Source organism: Pteropus alecto, unplaced genomic scaffold (assembly GCF_000325575.1).
Source record: "Pteropus alecto unplaced genomic scaffold, ASM32557v1 scaffold21, whole genome shotgun sequence".
Classification (NCBI taxonomy): Eukaryota; Metazoa; Chordata; class Mammalia; order Chiroptera; family Pteropodidae; genus Pteropus; species Pteropus alecto.
Window position 1 is genome coordinate 1,423,840 of NW_006436282.1, and position 9,907 is coordinate 1,433,746.

The window sequence follows — 9,907 nt, forward strand, 5'->3', positions numbered from 1 at the left end:
GATCTTGGACTTCCAGCTTCCAGAACTATGAGCAAATAAACTTCTGTTGCTTAAGCCTCCCAGTCTGTGGTACTTTACTATGGCAGCCCTAGGAAACTCACACGTCATACATGATAGATAGGTAACTTGGAGGAAAATTTGGAAGTGAGCGGGAATAGAAGAAAAAGACCAGTTGAGGAGGTGATTGTGTTGTCTAAGGGAGAGACATCGTCTATTTGGAAGTGATTTAGGAGGTAAAGCTGACAAGACTTGATCATGGATTAAATACGGGGAGTCTGCGGGTGGGACAGTGTGCAGGACTCCTGGGTTTCCAACTTTTATAGTGTGGCTGTTGGGGGTATGATTTACTGATACTGGGTACCCTGGAAGAGAATCAAGTTTTGTTGGGAAGGCTTATAAATTTGGTTTAGGACATTAAGTGGTTTTCATGAAAGACCAACTTCATTAACCGTTTCTTACCCATACTCTCCTAGAGATGTGTTTCTTGAAGCACACTTTAAGAGATACCATTTGAGTTTCTACCCAAGGTGGCATTTCATGTGTTTCCTTAATGTCCTTAAAAAACAAACAAACAAAAACCAAACAATGATCTCTACATGTGGGAAAAAAATTGCAAAATGGCCCCGTAGAAAACAAAAAGGACTCTGCTGTTGTCATTACATGCTATCAAATATCCACATGGCTCAGTTTGTTGAATCGTTTGGACAAACAGTTGTCTGTGGTGATTGGTTTGTTTTCCACTTCAGTTGGTGATTGGGGAATAAGATCTGGAGAATCTCAACTTATTAGCTTACTTTCCTAAGAAAGAACTTATCCTCTAGGAAGTGGCTAATAATTAGAAAAGAATAAAGTCCCAAAGAGCCAAATTAAGGTTAGTTTAGTGAGAATGAAGAGTAAGCAGCCTTAGTGTCATTAGAGGGGCAGGAGAACACTTCCTCATTGAACACACGCATGCACGCGCGCGCGCGCACACACACACACACACACGGTAAAGATACTAATTGGGTAAGGAGTGGTAAAAGAAATTGGACACATTAAGCTGTTATGTCAGATAACACCTGACTGAGAAAATATTAGTGTAATAGCAGCATTTCAAAAGTACAACCAGCTCGCCTGCAGGGCAATGAAGAGCAGGGAGGGTAGTGAGCCAGGAATGAAAGGGGCAGGGGTCACTCTCAGGTATGGCAGGTCTGTATGGGACCTTCATATGGGGGTTCTTGAAACAGCCTGGAAGACAAATCAGACCAGCAGGAAAGAACACATGGCCAAAGAAGAAAAGCAGAAAAAACCAAGAAACCACCCTCTACACCATTGTTTGTGCAGGACTGTAATCAGGCTGATGAAGTCTGCATTTGCTCGTGCAACTGTTCATATAGATGAAATGAAGATGACTAACTCTTTTCTATTTTCACCTATAAGAACCAATGCTCCCAATTTCACAAAACTTGATCTCTGATTAACTTAGGAGTTCCAGGATCAAGTCTACAATATGTCATAAGATACTCTCAGAGAATCTCATGGAAGCATAGATATTAAACGCAATTAAAGTCTTTATTGCAATTTAGCTTATACCCAAAGAAAGACCAGTATACATTTACTGCACAAATGTCAACATAAGAGAATTCTCATATATATATGTTGGGTATTTTACCAAAAGTAAATTCAGTGTACTTAGTCAACAGAAGGGAGGAATAAGTCAAAGCAAAACGTAAAACATTTTCCAGTTGGATATACTACTCTCTCAGAAGTATTGCTATTGGAAGGCATGTGGACTCATGAAGGAGGGAGAGCTTTTTCAACATACTCTAAGGCATTAAATGCAATTGCTTTTTAATGTAATTTAATTGGATTAAACCTTAATTCTGCTTCTATTGACATTGAGCTCTCATGTAGCAATAAACAAAATGAAAATTATGACTATAAATATTAGTTGAATGTCTAGTGGGTAGGGTCACAGAATACTTTTAATTCACCCTGTTTGAAATGCAAGTCCAGTCAAGGGCATCACAGGTATAGTGCCGCCTTTATAATGACCTAGTCGTATGATAGTAACTGTGTACCAGGAGTGTGCTTAAGGCCTTTACTCTATTCACATAGGTTAATTCTCTCAACAACCCTAAGAAGGAAGGTCTGCAGATGTGAAAGTGGTAGAGTTGGGATTCAATCAGATCTCTAAGATTCTATAGTCTATGCATTTAGTGATTGTGCAACAATGTCTCCTTGATTATAATTTCATAGAACGGGGTTAAAAATTGGGAATTTGAGTTCCTCTTCCTTACTCCCTTGTTCAAAAATAAATAAACTAGGTACTCAGTACAGAAAATACTGGCTAAGGCTTTTTAAAAACTTTTCACTACCTACAAAACAACTAACATACCTATGCACTCACCAATCAAGAATTTTTTAAGAATTCATTTCAAATAGACTGTACTTATATTATGACAAATAAGTGCCAGAAGAGATGAAATCAATTAATGAATTGAAAATTTCAGGCAAACTAGGACATAATATTATGTAGATACATGGTTTTCACATTTTCAGCTCACAGATAACGTGAATGGCAAAGAAATTCAAGACTCATTTGTCTCACCCCTCTATGCTTTCCACTGCATGTGTGTGTACACAAATGTATACTCATTATATACATATTCCTTTTCAGAGTTGACAGGAAAAATATGTTATTGGCTCATGCTAAGAATGAAAGTATGACAAGGATTATAGACAAACATTATAAACATTAATGCTTCAAGAATAAAGTTCATGAACCATCTGAAAAGCCTTGTGACTTTCATTGGTAGATTAACAACACTAGATATTTTTCCAAACATGTGATGAAAGAACTTTCAGATGATTCTAACCCCCTACCTATAAGTCTTCCAGCTAAAGGCCCAGGTTTCAAGGAACAAAGTCAAGTTGTTCCTGTTGTTCCCTGTCTAAATTCCTGACCCACAAAAATGGTGAGAGATTAATAAGTGACTATTATTGTTTTAAGCTACTAAATATTTGGGTAATTTTTAATGCAACCTTAGATAACTGTAATAAAATATGCCTCAAGGGCTTCAGGTAAAAGATTAAGAAAGAGTATTTGAGTCTATTTCTAGCTCTGTGAGTACCTAGATGTATTAGACTACTGTAACTAGTCTTGAATAAGTCACAATACTCTTTGAGTCTCAGTTTTTCCATCTTCTAACTGGGGTAACTGGACAAGGTTCCTTTCAGTTCTAGGATCCATGATTCCATGATGGGACATTCTAAGTAAGGGAATATCATGAGGTGCACCCAATGGATATTTATTAAACGAATAAATGAAAACTTAAAAAAAAACCTAACATAATAATCATAACTAAATACCTTGGGAGCTTTAATGTTGACAGAGTGAGTGAAGTAGAAATGATATATTGATCATCCTAATCACATTGATGCACATTTACAGCATCTAGAGACAGAATGAATTGCTATGTGGAAAATAAGTAATTTTACTTTTTTTTTTTTTAATTAAAGAGCAGTTGTTATCACTCACTACCTCCACTTTCCAGATACAAAAACAGTACAGGCAATATTAAAAGTCGCACTACCCGTGTAGCAAGTACAAGCTGGGACGCAAGAGATTTTCAATACTGTTTCATAATCGGAAGCTCTAGGGCTTCTTAAAACTGGATGCTTATTAGAATCACCTGGGGAACTTCAAAAGCACACTGGTTTCCTGGCCTCCCATTCAAGATTCTGATTCACTGGGTGTGGCCAAGTGTTGGTAAGAAAACATTCCCTTAAGTTCTTGGGGAGAAGTCTGGCTGGATCTAAAATTTACTTTAGCTCTTCATATTATCCTTGCCCTGAAGAGAAACAGAGAAGAGAGGAAGAGGGAACTTCTCTCTCAGGACGTTGGTATGCTAGTTTATTTTTAGTAACAAAATGATCCTTAACTGAACTGAGGGAAATGTTTATTTCGAGGAAAGGAAATTATATGAAAATTATACTATTCCTCTTTCTTGAACATAGAAAATCCAACTTCTACATTAAAAATTCTCTGTAGCTGAAATGAACTGTGGACATCATGCTGTGAGGCCGTGACTCAGCTGAAACATAGTGAAGATCTACACCAGGTAAGTGGGCATCACTTTAATCTCAGAACCACCAGCCTCTCTGCCCAGGAAACATGAAGATGACCATTGACAAACTAGGTTGAACACTATCACTTGAAAGTTGGTTTAAGTGAGACAGAATGAAGTTTTGTTGCTAGGAAGTGGAGTTGGACTCGGTCTTTGAGAGATCTGTGACTGAGCTGAGGGCTGAGCAAGGCACTGTGGTGCCATGTTGGTTCAGAATAAAGCATAGCTGAAAGGGATCCTATAAGATTTCCAGGCTAAATTCTTGTCCCCAGATCACTTAAATTATTCCTAATGATATTGGTTTTTAGACAAAAAATGATAAAGTTTTATCTTGCACATTCCTGACAATCTAATTTGGGGAGCCATTCTCTCAAGAGTTGCTGACAACTCTGACTCAAGTTATTAGAAATATGATATTGTTACATAGGAAAGAGAAAATCCTGATAGGGTATTTAAGAACTAACAGGCTTCCTAACTTCATATCATATAAATAAACAGATGCCCTAGTACAAAAATAAAACAAAATGAAAAAACTTTCAAGACAACTCAGCAAAAGAATTCCAATTTAGAATCAATTTAAAACTCGAGAGGTCAATGGCCTTCAAAACAGAAACTAACTTTATTTTCTTTCTAAAGATTTTGGCCAAAGCAACATTTGGAACACTCACATTGGAGATTAAGTTTCTGCCAAATACAGAAGTTCTCAATTTATTTCCTCAATGGAAATAATTTCATCAAGTGAATCTTATTTATTCCAGGAACAATGTTGCATTTGTAGACTATGTCCTTGATTAAGACTCAGCATCAAGTAAATTATGTAGATAACATCAGTATGTCATGGAGGTATAAATACAGAATCGAAAAATCTCTATGGTAAAATTAGTAATAGCTAATTCTAATTTCAAAATGTAGGTCTTTATAGGCTGAAATACATAGAAATAGTTCATCTACATCATTAGTTTGACTTTAAGCTTCCCTATAATCATATTAGTTAGACATTATAATACTCTTACTATTTTTTTAATATAGAAAGGATATTCAGAGATGATTTGCAATGAACCATATCTTTTAAAAAATCTTTTCTAAAGGCTTTTGAGATTTTTTTCCTATAAATTTTCCTGTTGTGAGCAAAGGCATTTATTTATATTTCACTCATCAGAGTGGAAGTCAGAGTAGTGAGTACTCTAAAATTATTTTCATTGATGATTTAACATGTGCCTCCCCCTGAAAACTATACTTTGAAGTCAGAGTAGGTCAACATGTCTCTGCCCCATGTTTACCTGGTTCAGAGTAACATGAGGAACGAAAGACCTGTTCAATAGCCATAGGGGGAAAGGTCTCCAGCAAACATTAAGGAGGGCTCATCTTTCACTGTCAGAAAGCATCCAGGCATCTCTGGGGGCTGCTCTGTGAAGACTCTGCCCTACTCTAGTGGGCCAGGAAGGCATCCATCAGGGAGTAGCAAGGCTTCCCAAAGGAGCTTTAATCAATGTTCTGAGAAAAGCAAGGAATAACACTGCAGTTTGCATGTGTTGCATCAAAGCCCTCATCTCTAAGTCTGGACAAAGAGAACTGGGGAGCCTCTAGAGTGTTAATTGGGAAAGTGACAGGATTTTATTTGAGGAATGGGTTGGGGAAGGACAATGCTAGAAGTAGGGACAGTTGGGGAAATGGGGCCTGAGCGACTGGGGAAGACTTCATGGAGATGACCTTGAGCTGAGAACAGGAAATGTAAAAATATGTAAGGTGAAAAAAAATATGTATATTGCTTAGGAACAAAATATATGTAATTTAAAAATCACGGAGATAATAACTAGAAATTTTAGAATAACAAATATTAACAAATTGCCTCAGAGTGGGAAGGGAATGGAATGGCATGAGATTGGATTCATAGGGTACATTAATGATCTTAAACTCAAAATTGTTGGAGATCTGGTATGACCAGGCATCATGCTATTTACCTTCACAACAATATTGGCATGGGTACATAGCGTCTTTTCATTTTATTGAGTAAGAAACTGCATCCCAGAGAGATTAGACTTATTCAAAGACTTCCATTTAGTAAGAGGCAGAGTCGAAATTCAGACCTAAGTCTTTCTGACTTATATCCCATGTTTTAATTTTCCAAATACCTCACGATGGGGTCTTCATTTTAGAAAATCATTTTTTTGATTTTATGATCCAGAATTTGTAATAAACTTTGTAATTCAAGCCTTAAAAATACATGTAACACAAGACTTTTGTAAAATTTATGTGGAATCAATGAACATTTGGTGAGTATAAACATGGGAGTACCCTCTTGCTTAATTAAATCCAACTAGAGACCCTAAAATATTTAAGATAATTATATTTTTGATAATATAAATTATTATAAGTTATACAGATTATCTGAAAAATCTAATTAAAAATCAGTTCTCATTTAGAGTAGAAGAGGCTGCGTGCAGTTTGGCTGCCTCTGCCCCTTACCCCAGCAAGAGTATCATACAATTCCTTGGAAAGTTATCTGGTTCTAAATAGCACTCGTAAAATTTTTCTCTTTGATAAATGGCGACACTGACATAATTGATGATAACCACTTTTCTTCTAATGTATGATTACTTTGGCATCTAAATAATAAGGCAATAGTGCCAGCTATGAAACAAACAACATATTTAGGGTGAATCAGAAGCCCCATGAAGGCCAGGAGTGACCATTAACACTCTCCAAGTACATGTCCATTCCTATATCCAGATACAGAGCTGCTGCAGGAGGCTGCTGCTCCTCCATAGTGCTTTATGCTCCCCAGAAAGCTGGAGACGTGGTCTTCATCTGTGTATGAATCCTGACTCCCCCTAATCCCCACTGTGCTTCCAGGACTGTCTTACAGTAACACCAGCTTCAAAGGCAACTGGGATATGAGTAACTCCAAAGGGCTATTAGAAGTCTCAAATGCTCCACGGAGGGTGCGAAAAAAATTATTTATTTTCAAGGAAGACCAAGCTAATCATTCATGTTAATAAATGTTAAAATGAAAAAAACAAAAACTTTCTAGCAACATCTACTCTTCAGAGAAAAAGTATATATAATATAGAACCACAGGTTTTTCACAGAACATCTGATTTAATAAGTTCTTTCTTCTGTTTTTGTATTCCATTCATCTGAGTTGCTCTCATGTTTTATTTTTAATATTTCTACTTATGTTTTAAAAGATAATGTTTCCTAGAATTTTTTTTCCCCCAGTAAAACCTCTTAAACTTTCCACATGGCAATGTTAAATGACCAAGCTAGGTTTGAATCCCTGCTATGGCATTTATGAGCTGAGTGACCTTGGAAAAGTCAGTCAATTTCTCTGAAGCTCCGTTTTCTCATTTGAAAAATGGGGATCTTAATGCCTGTCTTGCAATGTTAATGTGAAATTCAAGGAGGTTGGGTTCATAAAGCACTTGACGTTCAATTAGCATTCAATATATAGACACTTATTTTTATTCTGACTTGAGTATGTTCTATTTCTCTTTGAGAATAAACTATAATTTAAGACGGTAGCCTCTAAAAAGCCTAATAAGTCAGGATGGGGCCCAGATACAGTCAGAGAAGTAGAAAGTCCTTAGAAAACTTATAGAATTAAGATAATAACTTCTATCAGGAAAGATTTGCATACTTATAGGATAGTTTTTATGCATTCTTGGTAAGGAGTAGTTGACATGGCATGTCCTGCAAAGGGTAATATTCAGGCCTTAGATATCCTGGATATAGCTGAGCAAAACATAGAACTTTCAAATTAAAGAAATAAGGAGAAGGGAGAGTGACAATGAAAATGAAAATAATAGAATGGCTGCATTCCTACCTCTCTTCTCTTTCCTCTCTATCCAAAGCTTTCTTTGGGTATATAATTCATATATAGAACAAGTTCTCTGTCCTAGGCAGATGGAGAAAGCATTTTTGGGAGTGTAATAAGTAACTATGAAGCAGCACTTACAACTAAAATCAGAAGGAAACTTAAAGAGTGTAAATAATTACTAGAGTTACAAATATTAATATTCGAGTGATATTATTGATCCAGACTTTATCCTGGTTTTACCACTCACTGTACCCATATCTTCTTAGGCTAATCAAGACACCTCTCTAGTTTCCCATCTATAAAATAAAAAAAAAACTTTATTAGCTGATGTCTAAGGTCCCTTGAAAGCTGACATTCTCTAATTCTTATAACAACTCAGGAAACTTCATCATACTCTTTTATATAATGTTTTGATCTTTAATATACTTTGAGATCAAAGTCCTTATCAAATTGCACTTGACCTCTACCCACAGGGCCAGCTTCTAGTCTTAGTCATTAAAACTAAGTCATGTGAGATTTCATTTGCCTTGAAAATAGGGAAATGCTATTGACATCCTATACATCTAATCTGCTCCACTCTGTTTGCTGACTGGGTTATTTGTTTCTGCGATGATACTGGTCTAATTAAAAAGTTCGTAGGTTCCAGTTGTGGCCAAGACAAAATAGGACCTATTTTAGGGAGTTATACCCATCTTCAACATAATAAGAATAAACTGTTGGCTAACTGATAGTTCAAGGAAAGGGATAGAAACCTTCCTTGTTATTATATATTATGATGAAATTTTTATTTTAAAGATGCAATGCTTCTTCAGAATAATTAGCACATTTGTTTGTGTCAATCTCAATCTCCTTACATATCAGGACCAAGGGAGACTGAAAAAGTAAGAGCAGGAGTCATACAAAGATTAGCATTGTTTTGAATCTTCAAATCTGATGCTACATTATATTTTACAATTGATTTCAATGTACATGATCTCAATCGTACATTGCAACAACCCTTAATGGAGATCGCAAATGCAAATATATTCATTTTACAGATAAGGAAATGAGGCTTCGATAAGTGGAACTTGCCCAGGTTTTACTATATGTATAAAAGGCTAGCCATAGGAGCTCCTAGACATAGGAGCTCTAGGACTTTGCCATTATTACCCAATTTATAAGTGCTTAAAAAAGGACTAGAACCTAAATCTTTCTACTCAAAGGCCATTTTCTTTTTGGTTTAGTGTGCACATTTTATATGTATGGTGTGTATATATATGTGTGTGTGTGTGTGTATGCAAATTTATGAAACTCAAAATCACAAAACATAAACAGAAGGAAAGATTGGTAGGTATGGGAGAAGACTGAAACCCTTGAAAATATGTGTATGCACACACACACATATATATATACACATCATACACATGAAATGTGTATGTATACACACACACACACATATATATAATATGTGTATGCACACCACACATATATATATACACACACACAGACGCACACACACACATATATATATACACACACACACACTTGTGCGTTCACCGCCCATGTTTTTTTAAAGTTAGAGTTTTTTCTATCACTGCATATTAGACCACTTTTACTCCATCTACATCCCCCCCCACTACTACTCCACAACCCTCTGGTAACGACTAATCTATAGTCCATGTCCATGAGTCCCTCTTCGTCCTGTTCATTTGTTGCTTTGGGGTTTATATCCCACATATAAGTGATATCATGTGGTTTTCAACTTTTTCTGTCTGGCTTATTTCGCTTAGCATGATTATCTCAAGCTCCATCCATGTTGGCACAAATGGCAGTATTTCATCTCTTATGGCTGAGTAATATTCCATTGTATATATGTACCACAGCTTCTTTATCCAGTCATCTATTGTAGGACCCTTTGGTTACTTCCATGTCCTGACCACTGCTATGAACATCGGTGTGCATATATCTTTTTGGATATGGGTTTTCAAGTCTTTGCAGTCAA